Below are 20,239 nucleotides of genomic sequence, written 5' to 3' on the forward strand. Positions count from 1 at the left end.
TTCCCATCGTGGCTCAAAAACGGTTAGCCACGTAGGGTGGTCTGGCAGGGATTTCAGTTTTAGAGCGTAGTTTAGAGACAACTGCTTACGTCGAAGCAATAATGGCGGTTCGTTTGCTTCGACGTATAAGCTCTGGACAGGAGATGTGCGATATGCTCCAATAGCGGTACGGAGAGCCAGATGATGGACAGGATCGAGCCAACGAAGTACACTGTCTCTGGCCGAATTGTATACCAGGGACCCGTAATCCAGTCTGGATCGTACAAGTGCACGATAGATGCGTAGTAGGGTGCATCGATCCGCACCCCAAGATGTTGAGGAAAGAGAGCGCAGAATATTTAGCCCTCTTGTGCACTTTGTGCGGAGTTGACGGATGTGATCCAGAAAGGTCAGCTTTTTATCGAATACGAGTCCCAAGAATTTTGTGTCCGCTGCTATTGGAATTACATTTTGTCCGAGCTTTAATTCAGGCTCAGGATGAAGATTACGCTTACGACAAAAATGTACGCAAACGGTCTTCTCCGGCGAGAACCTGAAGCCATTAGCAAGAGCCCAGGAGTTGAGGCGATCAATAGCTTTCTGCAGTTGTCTTTCAATAACCCTCATGTTGCATGACTGACAAAATATGCTAAAGTCATCAACATAGAGGGCACAGTTTACAGTTGGAGGAAGTTGTTCTGTGATGGAATTCACTTTGATGGCAAAAAGCGTGACACTTAATACTGATCCTTGTGGTACTCCCTCCTCTTGGCTGAAGGAACGAGAGAGTGAGGATCCCACACGAACTTGGAAAGATCGATTGGCTAAAAAGTTTTTAATAAAAATGGGGAGTTGCCCCCTAAGGCCAAGGCTATGCAGATCTTTTAAGATGCCAAATCTCCAAGTTGTGTCATACGCTTTCTCCATGTCAAAGAACACCGACACCAAGTGTTCACGTTTTAGGAAAGCATCCCGGATGGATGCTTCCAATCTAATAAGATGGTCCAAAGTGGACCGGTTCCTTCGGAAGCCGCACTGTATGTTGGAGAGAAGGTCATTTGATTCTAAGTACCATATTAAACGAGAATTAACCATTCTCTCCAGGATTTTGCACAGACAGCTAGTCAGAGCAATAGGACGATAGTTGGTGGTGACTTTTGGATCCTTTCCTGGCTTAGGGAAGGCAAGAACGATTGCCTTTCTCCAGGAATCCGGAAACTGCCCTTCAGTAAAGATTCTGTTATACAGAAGGAGCAGACAATCCATAGATTTTGGTGAAAGATGTTTAATCATGTCATAATGGATGCCATCTGGTCCAACAGCACTTGCTTTGGAAAGAGCGAGGGCTCTTTTCAGTTCCTGAATAGTAAAATCCCCGTTGTAGGGATAGAGGCCCTTGGACTTAAAATTAAGTGCTTCTCTTTCCAGTTTATGTTTCAGGACCAGGAACTCTGGGGAGTACGAGGATGTTGCGGAGATGTTAGAGAATGTTTCCCCAAGAGCATTGGCTATTGCAGTTGGATCTGCAACAGCGCATCCATTATAATCTAAGATTGAAGAAGGGTGGGATGTATATTTTCCCTTCATTTTCCGGATTTTATCCCAGACTACCTTAGAGTTGGTAGACTGGTTAATAGATGATGTAAAACGGATCCACGATTCCTTTTGGCTCTGACGACGGATGTAGCGCGCTTTGGCTCGTGCACGTTTGAAGGCTATAAGGTTGTTCGTGGTAGGATATCGGCGAAATATCCCCCACGCTTTGTTTTGAGCCTTTTTTGCTGCTGTGCATTGTGAATTCCACCAAGGTTTGGGAAATGGTGGAAACCGGGCTGATGTTTTTGGGACAGCATTAGCAGCTGCGTGGACAATGATTTCTGTGATGTACGTTACTGCGTCATTGATAGGCTCCTGACTGACTGTACTGAGGTCAAAATTTGCCTGATGTTGGAAGGCATTCCAGTCAGCCTGATCAAACTTCCACCGTGGTAACCTAAAAGGAAGACACGGTCTCCCACTGTGTAACAAGGTTATCACAGGGAAGTGATCACTTCCGTATGGATTCTCCTCCACTTCCCAGGTGAGTGAAGGGAGTAGAGAAGGGGAGCAGATAGAGAGATCAATGGCAGAAAAAGTACGGGTAGGCATATGGAAGAAGGTGTTTGTTCCAGTATTTAGAAGGGAAAGGTCATTGTCATTGAGCATACGCTCTATGACTCGTCCCCTTCCGTTGATGTTAGCACTACCCCACAGGGTGTTATGTCCGTTAAAATCCCCGAGAAGTAAGAAAGGGGGAGGCAACTGCGTTACAAGATCATCAAGGTCTTCCTGGGAGATGTCAGTCCCAGGTGGCAAATAAATCGAGCAGACCGTTATTAAAAATCCCACTGTAAGGCGAATTGCAACAGCCTCTATGCTGGTTGTAATTAGCAAGGGCTGAACTGGGGTCTGATTACCCACAAGGATAGCCACTCCTCCATGAGCAGGACCATCCGCAATTCTATCCTTACGAAAGATTGTGATGTTATGCAGGGTGGGATCATCATTTGCCTTTAGATAAGTCTCCTGCAAGCAAAAGCAAACTGGCTCGTGCTTTTGCAGGAGGGCCTTGATGTCATCAGTATTTCGCCGGAATCCACGACAATTCCATTGTAGGAATTTAGCCATTATTTTGGCTTGGTGGGTCCATCAGGCGGCTTCCGAGGTGCTGAGGGCTTACTTTTATCAGTCTTGGCTTTGTCTTTTTTGGGGAAGAATGGACGATGTCCCGTGTCCATTTCTTCCTCCGCAAAGAGTTCCAAGACTGATTCATCCTGTACCTCCTTGTTCTCTACATCCATTCTTTCTGTTGTTACTTCAGGCTCTTTACCACTTGGTTTTGGTAGTGGTGGAGCACTAGGAGGTACGGATATAGGAGTGGCAACTGACTGTGTTTTTTTGGTGGGCTTTTGAGAACTCAATAAATAGCGTGCAATCGGGGTGAATGACTCTCTTGGTGGTATAGTCATCTCAGTTTGTGTCCCGATAGTGCTCTTAGCAGAAACCTTCTGGGCATATGAAGGTTTCCCGCTATTTACTGGTTGGATACGTTTTCTGGCCTCTGGGTAGGAAATATTCAGCTCTGTTTTTAGTTTTTGGATTTCTTTTTCGTCTTTCCACCGCTGGCATGCTCTTGAATAGGCGGGGTGCTCACCTTGGCAGTTAACACAGGCGGGTTTTGGAGCTGTACATTCCTTGCTCTCGTGGTCTTTAACACCACATCGAGCACAGGCAGGGTTACCACGGCAAGATGTTTGTGAGTGGCCGTATTTTTGGCATCTAAAACACCGCAGTGGGTTTGGGATATAAATCCTCACTGGGCAGTTTAGATAACCTGCCTTGATGGAATTTGGAGGCCGTGGGGTGTTAACCGTGAGGATGAGAACTCGGGTAGGGACGAGATTCCCATCCTTCCGTATCGATATTCTCTTTACAGCTGTCACTCCTTGGTCTTTCAATTCAGAGCAGATCTCTTCTTCAGAAACATGAAGAAGGTCCCACTCTGATATGACACCACGTGAAGAATTTAGAGTTTTGTGAGGGGTTACGATGATAGGTATTCCCCCCTATGGATGTAGCCTTTATGATTTTTTCCGCTTGCTTGGTGGTAGAAGCTTCGACCAAAAGGTCGCCAGAACGCAGTCTTTTTACAGATTTTGGTGAACCTGCCAACCCTTCTAATCCTTTCTGGATGAAGAAGGGTGACATCTTTCCAATGGACTGCTCTCCGGTGGAATGGAGAATGAGGAAAAGCGGTGTCACTAATGGTGGTGATTTATCCTCAGTTCTGGCTCGTTTTGCAGAGGTGTTATCTGCGTCATCATCTCGATTAGGTAGGGGCCTTGTTGGGGCCCCAGAAGAAAGGGGATTTGAATTACTCATGAGAGTAAAGAAAAATGTCTGATGCCTAAGTACCTCACCCACCACGGAGCCCTACGAGGGGGCGCCCACTCGTGAACTAGCAGGTACTGCGTACACGAATGGGACGCCGAGTTCGCTTAGAACACCATACCCACGTTACCAATAAGTCTTTATCCCGTCCCAGGACCATAGGGAGGGAGACTTATTGGAACGCAGTTGACCCTAGCAGTATAATACCACCCGCCGATTGATCCCAGTCGAGCCGGTCCGGGACCACCCGTCTCGTCGAAGCAGGGGCCAAAGTGGTGTATTAAGGCTGGGCCCCTCAACCACCAGGATCCCCCTTTCCGCTTCCACGGGTCGCGGCGCACGGCTGCACACGCCGGATTCCAATGATGTAACCCTGGAACCAAGGTATGGGCGTTGGATCCCAGTGATGCTAATCTGGAAAACCAGCAGCATCACTGGGAGGTCCCCTCACCACGTACAGGTGCCCACGTCGAGGGGGGCTTCCGAGGTGCTGAGGGCTTACTTTTGTCAGTCTTGGATTTATCTTTTTTGGGGAAGAATGGACGCTGTCCCGTGTCCATTTCTTCCTCCGCAAAGAGTTCCAAGACAGATTCATCCTGTACCTCCTTGTTCTCTACATCCATTGTTTCTGTTCTTACTGCAGGCTCTTTACCACTTGGTTTTGGTAGTGGTGGAGCACTAGGAGGTACGGATATAGGAGTGGCAACTGACTGTGTTTTTTTGGTGGGCTTTTGAGAACTCAATAAATAGCGTGCAATCGGGGTGAATGACTCTTTTGGTGGAATAGTCATCTCAGTTTGTGTCCCGATAGTGCACTTAGCAGAAACCTTCTGGGCGTATGAAGGTTTCCCGCTATTTACTGGTTGGATACGTTTTCTGGCCTCTGGGTAGGAGATATTCAGCTCTGTCTTCAGTTTTTGTATTTCTTTTTCATCCTTCCACCGCTGGCATGCTCTGGAGTAGGCAGGATGATCTTGTTGACAATTTACACAGATCGGTTTAGAAGCTGAACATTCCTTGCTCTCGTGGTCTTTCGCACCACATCGAGCACAGGCAGGGTTACCACGACAAGATGTTTGTGAGTGGCCGTATTTTTGGCATCTAAAGCACCGCAGTGGGTTTGGGATATAAATCCTCACTGGGCAGTTTAGATAGCCTGCCTTGATGGAACTTGGAGGCCGTGGGGTGTTAAACGTTAGGATGAGAACTCGGGTAGGGACGAGATTCCCACCCTTTCTCATTGATATCCTTTTGACAGCTGTCACTCCTTGGTCTTTTAGTTCAGAGCAGATCTCTTCTTCAGAAACATGAAGAAGGTCCCACTCTGAAATGACGCCTCTTGAAGAGTTCAAAGTTTTGTGGGGGGTTACAATGATAGGTATTCCCCCTATTGATGTGGCGTTCAGGATTTTTTCTGCCTGTTTAATATTTGTAGCTTCGACCAAAAGGTCGCCAGAACGCAGTCGTTTAACAGATTTAGGTGAACCAGCCAACCCTTCTAATCCTTTCTGGATGAAGAAGGGTGACATCTTTCCAATGGACTGCTCTCCGGTGGAATGGATTGTTGTTGTTGTATTGGGGTTTTTTGGCACAAGGGCCTCTTGGGCCATATTGTGCCTATTCAGGATTTGTTTGTCACTTTGATCACAGTCTATCATACAGATTTATGTGCTTCAAATAATTAAACAGTTCCTCGAAATTTGCTTCATTGCCAAGAATATCAAATAACGTTAATGGTTCCTTTAAGTTGGACAGGGAGCTAAAGCTTGATTTTCTGACTGTTGAAAGTTGGGGACATTCTATGAGGATGTGTTTTATTGTGAGCTGCGACTGACAGAAGAAACACTGAGGAGGATTCTCTCCCATAAGCAAAAACAGGTGAGTTGGGTGCGAATGGCCGATGCGGAGCCTTGCTAGAATCACTTCTTGTCGCCTGCTTCTCCTGCAACTAGATGTCCACAGTTGTGGCTCTTTTTTTATCTGCAGTAATTTATTATTGGTTTGAGTTTTCCAAAGGAGAGACCATTGTTTCCTGCATGTTGTTTTAATGACAGATTTGTGATCGGTGTAGGGAACTTTTATTTGTCTGGAAGATCCAGCGTCGGGATGCTTTGCAGCAGCATCCGCATGTTCATTGCCTGAGATGCCAACATGACCAGGGATCCAGCAGAAGGTAACCTTCTGATTGACTGTTTGATAGTGAAATAACTTAGATCGGATCTCTTTAAGAATGGGGTGAGAGGGACTAAAAGTAGATTGAATGGCAGTGATAGCGCTTAAGGAGTCTGAATATATCAAGGATTCCTTGATATGGTACTTGTTTATATTATCTAGAGCCAGTTTTATTGCGAATAATTCTGCAGTATAAATACTGCATTCAGTGGGAAGAGAAACAGCTACTGAGAAGTTGGAGGAGACTGCTGCAGCACCTACGGCTGTATCCGTTTTGGAGCCATCAGTATAGATATGTACTTTTGATGAGTTTTCCAAGGAATGCGATTTATGGAGCTGTTGAAAATTTGTATTAGCCAGGGATGTCTTCCCCCATCTTAAAAAGAAATTGTCACAGAGAGGTACGAATTCAGTCCAGGGAGGTTCGGGAGTACCAAGGTCTTGGAAGACATTATGAAAATTAATGTTCCAACTGATCATGAGCTCTTGCAGTCGAAGCCCTGCTGGGCGATTCTCATTAGGTTTATTTTGATATAGCATGGTGTATTTAGGGTCGAACAAGTGCTGCCAGCTAGGATGTGATGGAATACTCTTAATCTTTAGTGCATAGTTACATAATAAGGATTTTCTCCTTAGGTGCAGTGGAGGTTCATTTGCCTCAATATACAGGCTGTGGATCGGAGATATTCTAAAGGCTCCCACAGCTATCCTAAGGGCACTATGCTGTATGGTGTTCAGTCGTAATAGGGAACTGTTCCTAGCGGAGTCATAGACAGGTGATCCATAATCTAAGCGTGATCTTATTAAAGCTCTATAGAGATGGAGAAGAGAGCTTCTGTCAGCACCCCAGGACATGGCGGAAACGGCTCTTAGGATGTTCAGTTTTTTAAGACACGTGGTTCGAAGGTAAGATATATGGGAAGCAAAATTAAGTTTATTATCTAAATGTAGCCCCAACAGACGAAAATTGTTAGTGACAGGTATCAGGCTGTTTTTTAAAAATATTTCTGGATCCGGGTGGAGTTTTCGTTTTTTACAAAAGTGAATTGCAGTGGATTTTTTTTCGGCTAAAGAATAACCATTCCGCAGTGCCCATGATTCTATTTTAGCTATGGAAATTTGAAGTTGTCTTTCAATGATGTTCATAGTTTGAGATTGACAGGAGATAATGAGGTCATCGGCAAACATATAGGATTCTACTGTATTTGGTACTTCCCGTGTCATGTTTGTAATTCTTACTGCAAATAATGTTGGACTTAGAATAGAACCCTGCGGTACACCCTCCTCTTGTTCAAATGATTTGGATAAATTGTTCATATACCTTACCTGAAACGTTCTGTTGCATAGAAAATTTTGTATGAATTGAGGTAACTGACCTCTCAAGCCGAAAGAATGGAGATCTTTTAGTACACCATATCGCCAGGTGGTATCGAAGGCTTTCTCAATATCGAGATTGATCATGACTAGATGTTCTCTCCTTATAAAGGCATTTCGGATGTTTGCCTCAGCTTTTATCATCACATCTAGCGTGGACCGGTTCTTTCGAAATCCATACTGGCTGCTGTTTAGTAAGTTGTTTGCTTCCAGGAACCACGTTAGCCGCCTGTGAACCATTTTTTCAAGGACTTTTCCTAGACAACTAGTCAGTGATATTGGCCTGTAGTTATGCGGAAAGGTACGATCCTTTCCTGGCTTCGGGAAGGCTAGAACAATTGAGTGACGCCAGGAGAGTGGGTAGGTATTTTCTAAGAAAATACGGTTGTAATATTTTAACAATGTTGTTTTTGCTCTGTTGTCAAGTTGCTTTAACATTATATAATAGACCCCATCTGGACCAGCAGCACTATTTGCTGTTTTATTGAGTGCCCCTACTAATTCTGCGAATGTGAATGGATGGTTGTATGGATGTGAAACTGCCGTAGAAAATTTAATCTTACGCTTTTCTGCAGATTCTTTAATTCTTTGAAAGGTTGGGTTAAAGGTGGATATTGCTGATATGCTGGCAAATGATTCAGCTAAGGCATTTGCTATATCTGCTGGTGATGACAACTCCTTCCCTTCCCAATTTAGTATTGTAGCTGGGGACTGGACATATTTGCCATTGAGCGTTTGAATTTTCCTCCAAATGATTCTACTATCTGTGTCCTTATTTATACTTGAGGAGAAGCTGATCCAGGCTTCTTTCTTTGCATTTCTTCTTATTTTGCGGAACTTGGCTCTTAGTCTTTTGAAGTTAATTAGGTTACTAGTTGTGGGGAATTTACGAAATAAATTCCAAGATCTGTTTTTTTCCCGTTTCGCATGCGTACAATCTTGGTTCCACCAGTAGTTACTGTGTTTCCGTTTCCCTGGTAAAGATTTTGGTATTGCAATGGTGGCAGCTAGTAATATTTGAGTAGTAATGTGTTCCGTGACATTTTCTATGGTCTGAGATTGTATAATTTTATCATCTAATTGAACATGAGAGGCATATTCACTCCAGTGTGCCCTACGGAATATCCAAATGGAGCGACGTGGGGAAGGGGAGTTTGCTCGTGTTTGGAGTTTGCAGAGGATTGGCAGGTGATCACTGTTCATTGGATTGTTAAGAACAGACCACTCCATAATAGTATATAAGGAGGGAGAACAGATCGAGAGGTCTATTGAACTCATGGATCCAGTCGAAAAATGAATGTAGGTTGGCTCGCCAGTATTTAAAATGGTGAGTTGATAAGCATCAAGAAAGGATTCTATTAGCTTACCTCTCTTGTCAATTGTTGGAGATCCCCACAGCGAATCCTGTGCATTGAAATCTCCGAGCAAGCAGAACGGAGATGGTAGCTGGTCTATTAGATTTTCTAGGTCGTCTGAAGTGAATAAGAAATTAGGAGGGATATATATTGACGCTATTGTAAGAGTGATGCCAATTTCAATACGCACTGCCACTGCTTCAAAAGGGGTCTGAAGAGCAATATGTTTCGATGGAACGTTGTTTCTAACAAGAATTGCCACTCCTCCACAGGCTGGCGAGTCTATTCTCCTATCTCGTCTGAAGATGGTGTAATTTTTAATGGTGGGACACACTCGTGCATTTAAGTAGATTTCCTGTAGGGCTATGCCTGCTAGATCATACCGGTCGATGAGATCATATAAATCGTCTTTTGTATTGCGAAAGCCTCTACAATTCCATTGGAGGAATCTTTCCATTAAGTGGTTTTATTGTTTATTTTTGTTTCTGACTGCTTTTTAGTTGAAACTTGCTTAGATCGATCCAATTTCCCTTTCTCTTTTTTTGGAAAGTAGGGACGTGTGACATCCATCTCATCAGTCGCATGCAGTTCTAATATACCATCATCTGATTCATTGCGTTGGTCAACATCCATGCCCGTAGCTACTGGTGGGTTCAGAACTTTAGTTTCTGCCACTTTTGGTTTTGCTGTTTGAGGCACGTCGGTTGGAATGGTAATTGGGGTGTTACTGGCTTGTTCAGCTTTTTGCTGTGAAGGACACTGTTTGGAAGCAGAGAGCAAGGAACGTGCCCAATCGGCGATGGATATATTTGGAGGAACTGTAACATCTGTTTGAATACCTACTGACTGACATTGTTTAGCAGCAGTGGCATATGTACGCTTTGGTTCTGTTATGAGTATTTGTCTTCTTGCCTCTGAGTATGTGACTTTATTCTCGACTTTATATTTTTGGATTTTTTTCCCTTGTTTCCATAGTTCGCATATTTTGGAAAAAGCTGGGTGATTACCTTTACAGTTTGGGCAATGAGGAGTAGCAGTGCATTCAGATTGATTATGTTCGTTTGATCCACAATTTGGACATATTGCCTCACCTCTACATGCAGTTTGGGAGTGTCCATATTTTTGGCACTTATAGCACCTGATTGGATTCGGGATGTAAGGACGCACACGGCAATGAAGATAGCCAGCTTTGACAGATGTTGGTAGGATAGGAGAACTAAAAGTGAGTATTATACTCCTTGTAGGAACAAGAATACCATCTTTCCGAGTCAGGATTCTCCTTGCTTGGATTACTTTTTGTTCTTGAAGCTCTTGGACTATTTCCTCTTCTGATACATTTACTAAGTCCCATTCTGCAATTACACCCTTCGAGGAGTTTAGGGTGGCATGGGGAGTGACTTTTATTGGTTGTCCACCAAAGGTAGTCTGCTTTAATAACTTTGCAGAGTGTTGCGCTTTACTGGTCTCTACAAGAATATCCCCGGACTGAAGTCGCCTTACCATTTTCGGTGAACCTGCAACAGACTCAATACATTTTTGGATAAGGAATGGCGATAACTTACTCAGAGGTTGCTCTGAGAGAGAGTGTAGAATGAGGAATGATGGTATCTCCTCTTGAGGGGTTGTTCTCAGCCTCTTGGGTTGAGAGAAGTCATTATCATTGTCATTTATATTGTCTCGTCTTGAGCTCAATGGCTCTATAGGTGGATATATATTTTTATCCATCTTTGCTCCTTTCAGCCCTGGGAGAGTGAATTTCTCCTCCCAGGTTACCGGCCCCGCCACGGGGAGGCAGGAGCAGTGCCGCTAGAGTGACCAAGCGGTATAAAAGTTAGTACGTTAATTTAAAGAAAAAAAGAAAGGTGTTTTTCCTTTCTTAAACTAGCTTACGATTTGTAAGACTAAGTTGCCTAATAATAGGAAAGTAAGAAAACTTTTATAACTGAAACAGAACTATATCTTTGAGAAAACGCTCTAATAATCACTCAGGAAATTGCTTGATCACTATAACGCTTGGCACCCGGGGCCTCCGGTGGAATGGAGAATGAGGAAAAGCGGTGTCACTGATGGTGGTGGTTTATCCTCAGTTCTGGCTCGTTTTGCAGAGGTGTTATCTGCGTCATCATCTCGATTAGGTAGGGGCCTTGTTGGGGCCCCAGAAGAAGGATTTAAATTACTCATAGGAGTAAAGAAAAAATGTCTGATGCCTAAGTACCTCACCCACCACGGAGCCCTACGAGGGGGCGCCCACTCGTGAACTAGCAGGTACTGCGTACACGAATGGGACACCGAGTTCGCTTAGAACACCATACCCACGTTACCAATAAGTCTTTATCCCGTCCCAGGACCATAGGGAGGGAGACTTATTGGAACGCAGTTGACCCTAGCAGTATAATACCACCCGCCGATTGATCCCAGTCGAGCCGGTCCGGGACCACCCGTCTCGTCGAAGCAGGGGCCAAAGTGGTGTATTAAGGCTGGGCCCCTCAACCACCAGGATCCCCCTTTCCGCTTCCACGGGTCGCGGCGCACGGCTGCACACGCCGGATTCCAATGATGTAACCCTGGAACCAAGGTATGGGCGTTGGATCCCAGTGATGCTAATCTGGAAAACCAGCAGCATCACTGGGAGGTCCCCTCACCACGTACAGGTGCCCACGTCGAGGGGGGCTTCCGAGGTGCTGAGGGCTTACTTTTGTCAGTCTTGGATTTATCTTTTTTGGGGAAGAATGGACGCTGTCCCGTGTCCATTTCTTCCTCCGCAAAGAGTTCCAAGACAGATTCATCCTGTACCTCCTTGTTCTCTACATCCATTGTTTCTGTTCTTACTGCAGGCTCTTTACCACTTGGTTTTGGTAGTGGTGGAGCACTAGGAGGTACGGATATAGGAGTGGCAACTGACTGTGTTTTTTTGGTGGGCTTTTGAGAACTCAATAAATAGCGTGCAATCGGGGTGAATGACTCTTTTGGTGGAATAGTCATCTCAGTTTGTGTCCCGATAGTGCACTTAGCAGAAACCTTCTGGGCGTATGAAGGTTTCCCGCTATTTACTGGTTGGATACGTTTTCTGGCCTCTGGGTAGGAGATATTCAGCTCTGTCTTCAGTTTTTGTATTTCTTTTTCATCCTTCCACCGCTGGCATGCTCTGGAGTAGGCAGGATGATCTTGTTGACAATTTACACAGATCGGTTTAGAAGCTGAACATTCCTTGCTCTCGTGGTCTTTCGCACCACATCGAGCACAGGCAGGGTTACCACGACAAGATGTTTGTGAGTGGCCGTATTTTTGGCATCTAAAGCACCGCAGTGGGTTTGGGATATAAATCCTCACTGGGCAGTTTAGATAGCCTGCCTTGATGGAACTTGGAGGCCGTGGGGTGTTAAACGTTAGGATGAGAACTCGGGTAGGGACGAGATTCCCACCCTTTCTCATTGATATCCTTTTGACAGCTGTCACTCCTTGGTCTTTTAGTTCAGAGCAGATCTCTTCTTCAGAAACATGAAGAAGGTCCCACTCTGAAATGACGCCTCTTGAAGAGTTCAAAGTTTTGTGGGGGGTTACAATGATAGGTATTCCCCCTATTGATGTGGCGTTCAGGATTTTTTCTGCCTGTTTAATATTTGTAGCTTCGACCAAAAGGTCGCCAGAACGCAGTCGTTTAACAGATTTAGGTGAACCAGCCAACCCTTCTAATCCTTTCTGGATGAAGAAGGGTGACATCTTTCCAATGGACTGCTCTCCGGTGGAATGGATTGTTGTTGTTGTATTGGGGTTTTTTGGCACAAGGGCCTCTTGGGCCATATTGTGCCTATTCAGGATTTGTTTGTCACTTTGATCACAGTCTATCATACAGATTTATGTGCTTCAAATAATTAAACAGTTCCTCGAAATTTGCTTCATTGCCAAGAATATCAAATAACGTTAATGGTTCCTTTAAGTTGGACAGGGAGCTAAAGCTTGATTTTCTGACTGTTGAAAGTTGGGGACATTCTATGAGGATGTGTTTTATTGTGAGCTGCGACTGACAGAAGAAACACTGAGGAGGATTCTCTCCCATAAGCAAAAACAGGTGAGTTGGGTGCGAATGGCCGATGCGGAGCCTTGCTAGAATCACTTCTTGTCGCCTGCTTCTCCTGCAACTAGATGTCCACAGTTGTGGCTCTTTTTTTATCTGCAGTAATTTATTATTGGTTTGAGTTTTCCAAAGGAGAGACCATTGTTTCCTGCATGTTGTTTTAATGACAGATTTGTGATCGGTGTAGGGAACTTTTATTTGTCTGGAAGATCCAGCGTCGGGATGCTTTGCAGCAGCATCCGCATGTTCATTGCCTGAGATGCCAACATGACCAGGGATCCAGCAGAAGGTAACCTTCTGATTGACTGTTTGATAGTGAAATAACTTAGATCGGATCTCTTTAAGAATGGGGTGAGAGGGACTAAAAGTAGATTGAATGGCAGTGATAGCGCTTAAGGAGTCTGAATATATCAAGGATTCCTTGATATGGTACTTGTTTATATTATCTAGAGCCAGTTTTATTGCGAATAATTCTGCAGTATAAATACTGCATTCAGTGGGAAGAGAAACAGCTACTGAGAAGTTGGAGGAGACTGCTGCAGCACCTACGGCTGTATCCGTTTTGGAGCCATCAGTATAGATATGTACTTTTGATGAGTTTTCCAAGGAATGCGATTTATGGAGCTGTTGAAAATTTGTATTAGCCAGGGATGTCTTCCCCCATCTTAAAAAGAAATTGTCACAGAGAGGTACGAATTCAGTCCAGGGAGGTTCGGGAGTACCAAGGTCTTGGAAGACATTATGAAAATTAATGTTCCAACTGATCATGAGCTCTTGCAGTCGAAGCCCTGCTGGGCGATTCTCATTAGGTTTATTTTGATATAGCATGGTGTATTTAGGGTCGAACAAGTGCTGCCAGCTAGGATGTGATGGAATACTCTTAATCTTTAGTGCATAGTTACATAATAAGGATTTTCTCCTTAGGTGCAGTGGAGGTTCATTTGCCTCAATATACAGGCTGTGGATCGGAGATATTCTAAAGGCTCCCACAGCTATCCTAAGGGCACTATGCTGTATGGTGTTCAGTCGTAATAGGGAACTGTTCCTAGCGGAGTCATAGACAGGTGATCCATAATCTAAGCGTGATCTTATTAAAGCTCTATAGAGATGGAGAAGAGAGCTTCTGTCAGCACCCCAGGACATGGCGGAAACGGCTCTTAGGATGTTCAGTTTTTTAAGACACGTGGTTCGAAGGTAAGATATATGGGAAGCAAAATTAAGTTTATTATCTAAATGTAGCCCCAACAGACGAAAATTGTTAGTGACAGGTATCAGGCTGTTTTTTAAAAATATTTCTGGATCCGGGTGGAGTTTTCGTTTTTTACAAAAGTGAATTGCAGTGGATTTTTTTTCGGCTAAAGAATAACCATTCCGCAGTGCCCATGATTCTATTTTAGCTATGGAAATTTGAAGTTGTCTTTCAATGATGTTCATAGTTTGAGATTGACAGGAGATAATGAGGTCATCGGCAAACATATAGGATTCTACTGTATTTGGTACTTCCCGTGTCATGTTTGTAATTCTTACTGCAAATAATGTTGGACTTAGAATAGAACCCTGCGGTACACCCTCCTCTTGTTCAAATGATTTGGATAAATTGTTCATATACCTTACCTGAAACGTTCTGTTGCATAGAAAATTTTGTATGAATTGAGGTAACTGACCTCTCAAGCCGAAAGAATGGAGATCTTTTAGTACACCATATCGCCAGGTGGTATCGAAGGCTTTCTCAATATCGAGATTGATCATGACTAGATGTTCTCTCCTTATAAAGGCATTTCGGATGTTTGCCTCAGCTTTTATCATCACATCTAGCGTGGACCGGTTCTTTCGAAATCCATACTGGCTGCTGTTTAGTAAGTTGTTTGCTTCCAGGAACCACGTTAGCCGCCTGTGAACCATTTTTTCAAGGACTTTTCCTAGACAACTAGTCAGTGATATTGGCCTGTAGTTATGCGGAAAGGTACGATCCTTTCCTGGCTTCGGGAAGGCTAGAACAATTGAGTGACGCCAGGAGAGTGGGTAGGTATTTTCTAAGAAAATACGGTTGTAATATTTTAACAATGTTGTTTTTGCTCTGTTGTCAAGTTGCTTTAACATTATATAATAGACCCCATCTGGACCAGCAGCACTATTTGCTGTTTTATTGAGTGCCCCTACTAATTCTGCGAATGTGAATGGATGGTTGTATGGATGTGAAACTGCCGTAGAAAATTTAATCTTACGCTTTTCTGCAGATTCTTTAATTCTTTGAAAGGTTGGGTTAAAGGTGGATATTGCTGATATGCTGGCAAATGATTCAGCTAAGGCATTTGCTATATCTGCTGGTGATGACAACTCCTTCCCTTCCCAATTTAGTATTGTAGCTGGGGACTGGACATATTTGCCATTGAGCGTTTGAATTTTCCTCCAAATGATTCTACTATCTGTGTCCTTATTTATACTTGAGGAGAAGCTGATCCAGGCTTCTTTCTTTGCATTTCTTCTTATTTTGCGGAACTTGGCTCTTAGTCTTTTGAAGTTAATTAGGTTACTAGTTGTGGGGAATTTACGAAATAAATTCCAAGATCTGTTTTTTTCCCGTTTCGCATGCGTACAATCTTGGTTCCACCAGTAGTTACTGTGTTTCCGTTTCCCTGGTAAAGATTTTGGTATTGCAATGGTGGCAGCTAGTAATATTTGAGTAGTAATGTGTTCCGTGACATTTTCTATGGTCTGAGATTGTATAATTTTATCATCTAATTGAACATGAGAGGCATATTCACTCCAGTGTGCCCTACGGAATATCCAAATGGAGCGACGTGGGGAAGGGGAGTTTGCTCGTGTTTGGAGTTTGCAGAGGATTGGCAGGTGATCACTGTTCATTGGATTGTTAAGAACAGACCACTCCATAATAGTATATAAGGAGGGAGAACAGATCGAGAGGTCTATTGAACTCATGGATCCAGTCGAAAAATGAATGTAGGTTGGCTCGCCAGTATTTAAAATGGTGAGTTGATAAGCATCAAGAAAGGATTCTATTAGCTTACCTCTCTTGTCAATTGTTGGAGATCCCCACAGCGAATCCTGTGCATTGAAATCTCCGAGCAAGCAGAACGGAGATGGTAGCTGGTCTATTAGATTTTCTAGGTCGTCTGAAGTGAATAAGAAATTAGGAGGGATATATATTGACGCTATTGTAAGAGTGATGCCAATTTCAATACGCACTGCCACTGCTTCAAAAGGGGTCTGAAGAGCAATATGTTTCGATGGAACGTTGTTTCTAACAAGAATTGCCACTCCTCCACAGGCTGGCGAGTCTATTCTCCTATCTCGTCTGAAGATGGTGTAATTTTTAATGGTGGGACACACTCGTGCATTTAAGTAGATTTCCTGTAGGGCTATGCCTGCTAGATCATACCGGTCGATGAGATCATATAAATCGTCTTTTGTATTGCGAAAGCCTCTACAATTCCATTGGAGGAATCTTTCCATTAAGTGGTTTTATTGTTTATTTTTGTTTCTGACTGCTTTTTAGTTGAAACTTGCTTAGATCGATCCAATTTCCCTTTCTCTTTTTTTGGAAAGTAGGGACGTGTGACATCCATCTCATCAGTCGCATGCAGTTCTAATATACCATCATCTGATTCATTGCGTTGGTCAACATCCATGCCCGTAGCTACTGGTGGGTTCAGAACTTTAGTTTCTGCCACTTTTGGTTTTGCTGTTTGAGGCACGTCGGTTGGAATGGTAATTGGGGTGTTACTGGCTTGTTCAGCTTTTTGCTGTGAAGGACACTGTTTGGAAGCAGAGAGCAAGGAACGTGCCCAATCGGCGATGGATATATTTGGAGGAACTGTAACATCTGTTTGAATACCTACTGACTGACATTGTTTAGCAGCAGTGGCATATGTACGCTTTGGTTCTGTTATGAGTATTTGTCTTCTTGCCTCTGAGTATGTGACTTTATTCTCGACTTTATATTTTTGGATTTTTTTCCCTTGTTTCCATAGTTCGCATATTTTGGAAAAAGCTGGGTGATTACCTTTACAGTTTGGGCAATGAGGAGTAGCAGTGCATTCAGATTGATTATGTTCGTTTGATCCACAATTTGGACATATTGCCTCACCTCTACATGCAGTTTGGGAGTGTCCATATTTTTGGCACTTATAGCACCTGATTGGATTCGGGATGTAAGGACGCACACGGCAATGAAGATAGCCAGCTTTGACAGATGTTGGTAGGATAGGAGAACTAAAAGTGAGTATTATACTCCTTGTAGGAACAAGAATACCATCTTTCCGAGTCAGGATTCTCCTTGCTTGGATTACTTTTTGTTCTTGAAGCTCTTGGACTATTTCCTCTTCTGATACATTTACTAAGTCCCATTCTGCAATTACACCCTTCGAGGAGTTTAGGGTGGCATGGGGAGTGACTTTTATTGGTTGTCCACCAAAGGTAGTCTGCTTTAATAACTTTGCAGAGTGTTGCGCTTTACTGGTCTCTACAAGAATATCCCCGGACTGAAGTCGCCTTACTATTTTCGGTGAACCTGCAACAGACTCAATACATTTTTGGATAAGGAATGGCGATAACTTACTCAGAGGTTGCTCTGAGAGAGAGTGTAGAATGAGGAATGATGGTATCTCCTCTTGAGGGGTTGTTCTCAGCCTCTTGGGTTGAGAGAAGTCATTATCATTGTCATTTATATTGTCTCGTCTTGAGCTCAATGGCTCTATAGGTGGATATATATTTTTATCCATCTTTGCTCCTTTCAGCCCTGGGAGAGTGAATTTCTCCTCCCAGGTTACCGGCCCCGCCACGGGGAGGCAGGAGCAGTGCCGCTAGAGTGACCAAGCGGTATAAAAGTTAGTACGTTAATTTAAAGAAAAAAAGAAAGGTGTTTTTCCTTTCTTAAACTAGCTTACGATTTGTAAGACTAAGTTGCCTAATAATAGGAAAGTAAGAAAACTTTTATAACTGAAACAGAACTATATCTTTGAGAAAACGCTCTAATAATCACTCAGGAAATTGCTTGATCACTATAACGCTTGGCACCCGGGGCCTCCGGTGGAATGGAGAATGAGGAAAAGCGGTGTCACTGATGGTGGTGGTTTATCCTCAGTTCTGGCTCGTTTTGCAGAGGTGTTATCTGCGTCATCATCTCGATTAGGTAGGGGCCTTGTTGGGGCCCCAGAAGAAGGATTTAAATTACTCATAGGAGTAAAGAAAAAATGTCTGATGCCTAAGTACCTCACCCACCACGGAGCCCTACGAGGGGGCGCCCACTCGTGAACTAGCAGGTACTGCGTACACGAATGGGACACCGAGTTCGCTTAGAACACCATACCCACGTTACCAATAAGTCTTTATCCCGTCCCAGGACCATAGGGAGGGAGACTTATTGGAACGCAGTTGACCCTAGCAGTATAATACCACCCGCCGATTGATCCCAGTCGAGCCGGTCCGGGACCACCCGTCTCGTCGAAGCAGGGGCCAAAGTGGTGTATTAAGGCTGGGCCCCTCAACCACCAGGATCCCCCTTTCCGCTTCCACGGGTCGCGGCGCACGGCTGCACACGCCGGATTCCAACGATGTAACCCTGGAACCAAGGTATGGGCGTTAGATCCCAGTGATGCTAGTCTGGAAGTCCAGCAGCGTCACTGGGAGGTCCCCTCACCACGTACAGGTGCCCACGTCGAGGGGCCACCACGTACAGGTGCCCACGTCGAGGGGTATTAAAGCCTGTAACATGCTAAGAGAGTCGGTATATAAAATGAACCGTTGGTATTGGCATTTACTAATGTGTTCCAAGGCTAACTCTACAGCGTGCAGCTCAGCAGTAAATATGCTGCAATCAGAGGGAATCTGCTCTGATATAGTGCTGTCTGTGAAGACAGCAGCAGATCCCACATATGATTCTGACTTCGAACCGTCTGTGTAGACTGGCGCGAAGTCGGAATATTCAGTTCGGTGTGCTGAATGAAGCTACAGGTAGACACATGATGGCGTGTCCGACTTTCCCCAGTTTCTAAGCGACAAGTCGCATGTCGGGACACGAGCATGCCAGGGTGGAAAGGGTTGCTTTGATGTTTGGGCAACCTTGTCTACGTTGATATTAAGTTCTTTGAGTAGCTCTTGGAAACGAATACCAAAAGGACGATTGGCAGTCTTACGAGTATTGTATAAATTTTCCCATCGTGGCTCAAAAACGAATGGCCACGTAGGATGGTCTGGCAGGGATTTCAGTTTTAAAGCATACTTTAAAGACAACTGCTTACGTCGAAGCGATAACGGTGGTTCGTTTGCTTCGACGTATAAGCTCTGGACAGGAGATGTGCGATATGCTCCAGTAGCAATACGTAGGGCCTGATGATGGACGGGGTCCAGCCATCGCAGGACACTGTCTCTGGCTGAGGAATATACCTGGGACCCATAATCTAGTTTGGATTTGATTTGATTTGATTTTGGGTTTATTGGCGCAAAAACAACTAAGGTTATACTGCGCCAAGAAACGATTAAAATAACATTAAAGTTAAATTCTGGTAACCTTTAAAAAGGTTACCTCGTCAAATTGTTATTTATATATGTGGGTATATATTAATCGCTTTTAAAAATTTAAAAACTGCCGACACGTGGTCGTTGTCTGATAAAATCCGACTGAGTGTATAAGGCTCAGTCGGATGAGTAAAAGCGGTAAAATGTATATTGCGAACATGGGTAAAAAGGACGCAATCTATTAAAATATGCTGTACAGTTAAAACGGTGTCGCAAGACTCGCACATAGGAGGGTCATCCGCCCTCAGCAGAAAAGAATGTGTCAGATGACTGTGACCTATGCGGAGTCGAGCAAGAACAACTTCCTCACTCCGATTCCTGCGCAGACCAGACTGCCAAGTTTGTAATACAGGCTTTATTTGATATAATTTATTTGTTCTCTGTCTGTGCCACAGTTCTTGCCATTGGGAATGTATCTTTTTGCGTATTATTTGCCTGTAGTCTGTATAGGGGACTGACAGGCAACGATTATGAGTGGGTGTTGCTGATTTGGCTGCAGCGTCAGCCAAATCATTTCCCTTTATCCCAATGTGGCTAGGAATCCAGCAGAAGCGGATATCAAACTTGCATTCATGAAGAGAATGTCTCTTCTGCTGAACCCGACAAAGAACTGGATGAGAATTATGTCTCGTAGATAATAAAGCCTGTAATACACTCAAAGAATCGGAATATATTATTGACCTTTGGAATTGACAAGTTCGAATGTGATCCAAGGCTAGCTCTATTGCATACAGCTCTGCAGTGTATATGCTGGATTCGGGAGGAATCTGCTGAGATATTATGGTGTCCGAAAGACAACAGCAGATCCTACGCATGA

Source organism: Mastigoproctus giganteus, chromosome 2 (genome assembly GCF_048544385.1).
Source record: "Mastigoproctus giganteus isolate SK-2022 chromosome 2, ASM4854438v1, whole genome shotgun sequence".
Taxonomy (NCBI): Eukaryota; Metazoa; Arthropoda; class Arachnida; order Uropygi; family Thelyphonidae; genus Mastigoproctus; species Mastigoproctus giganteus.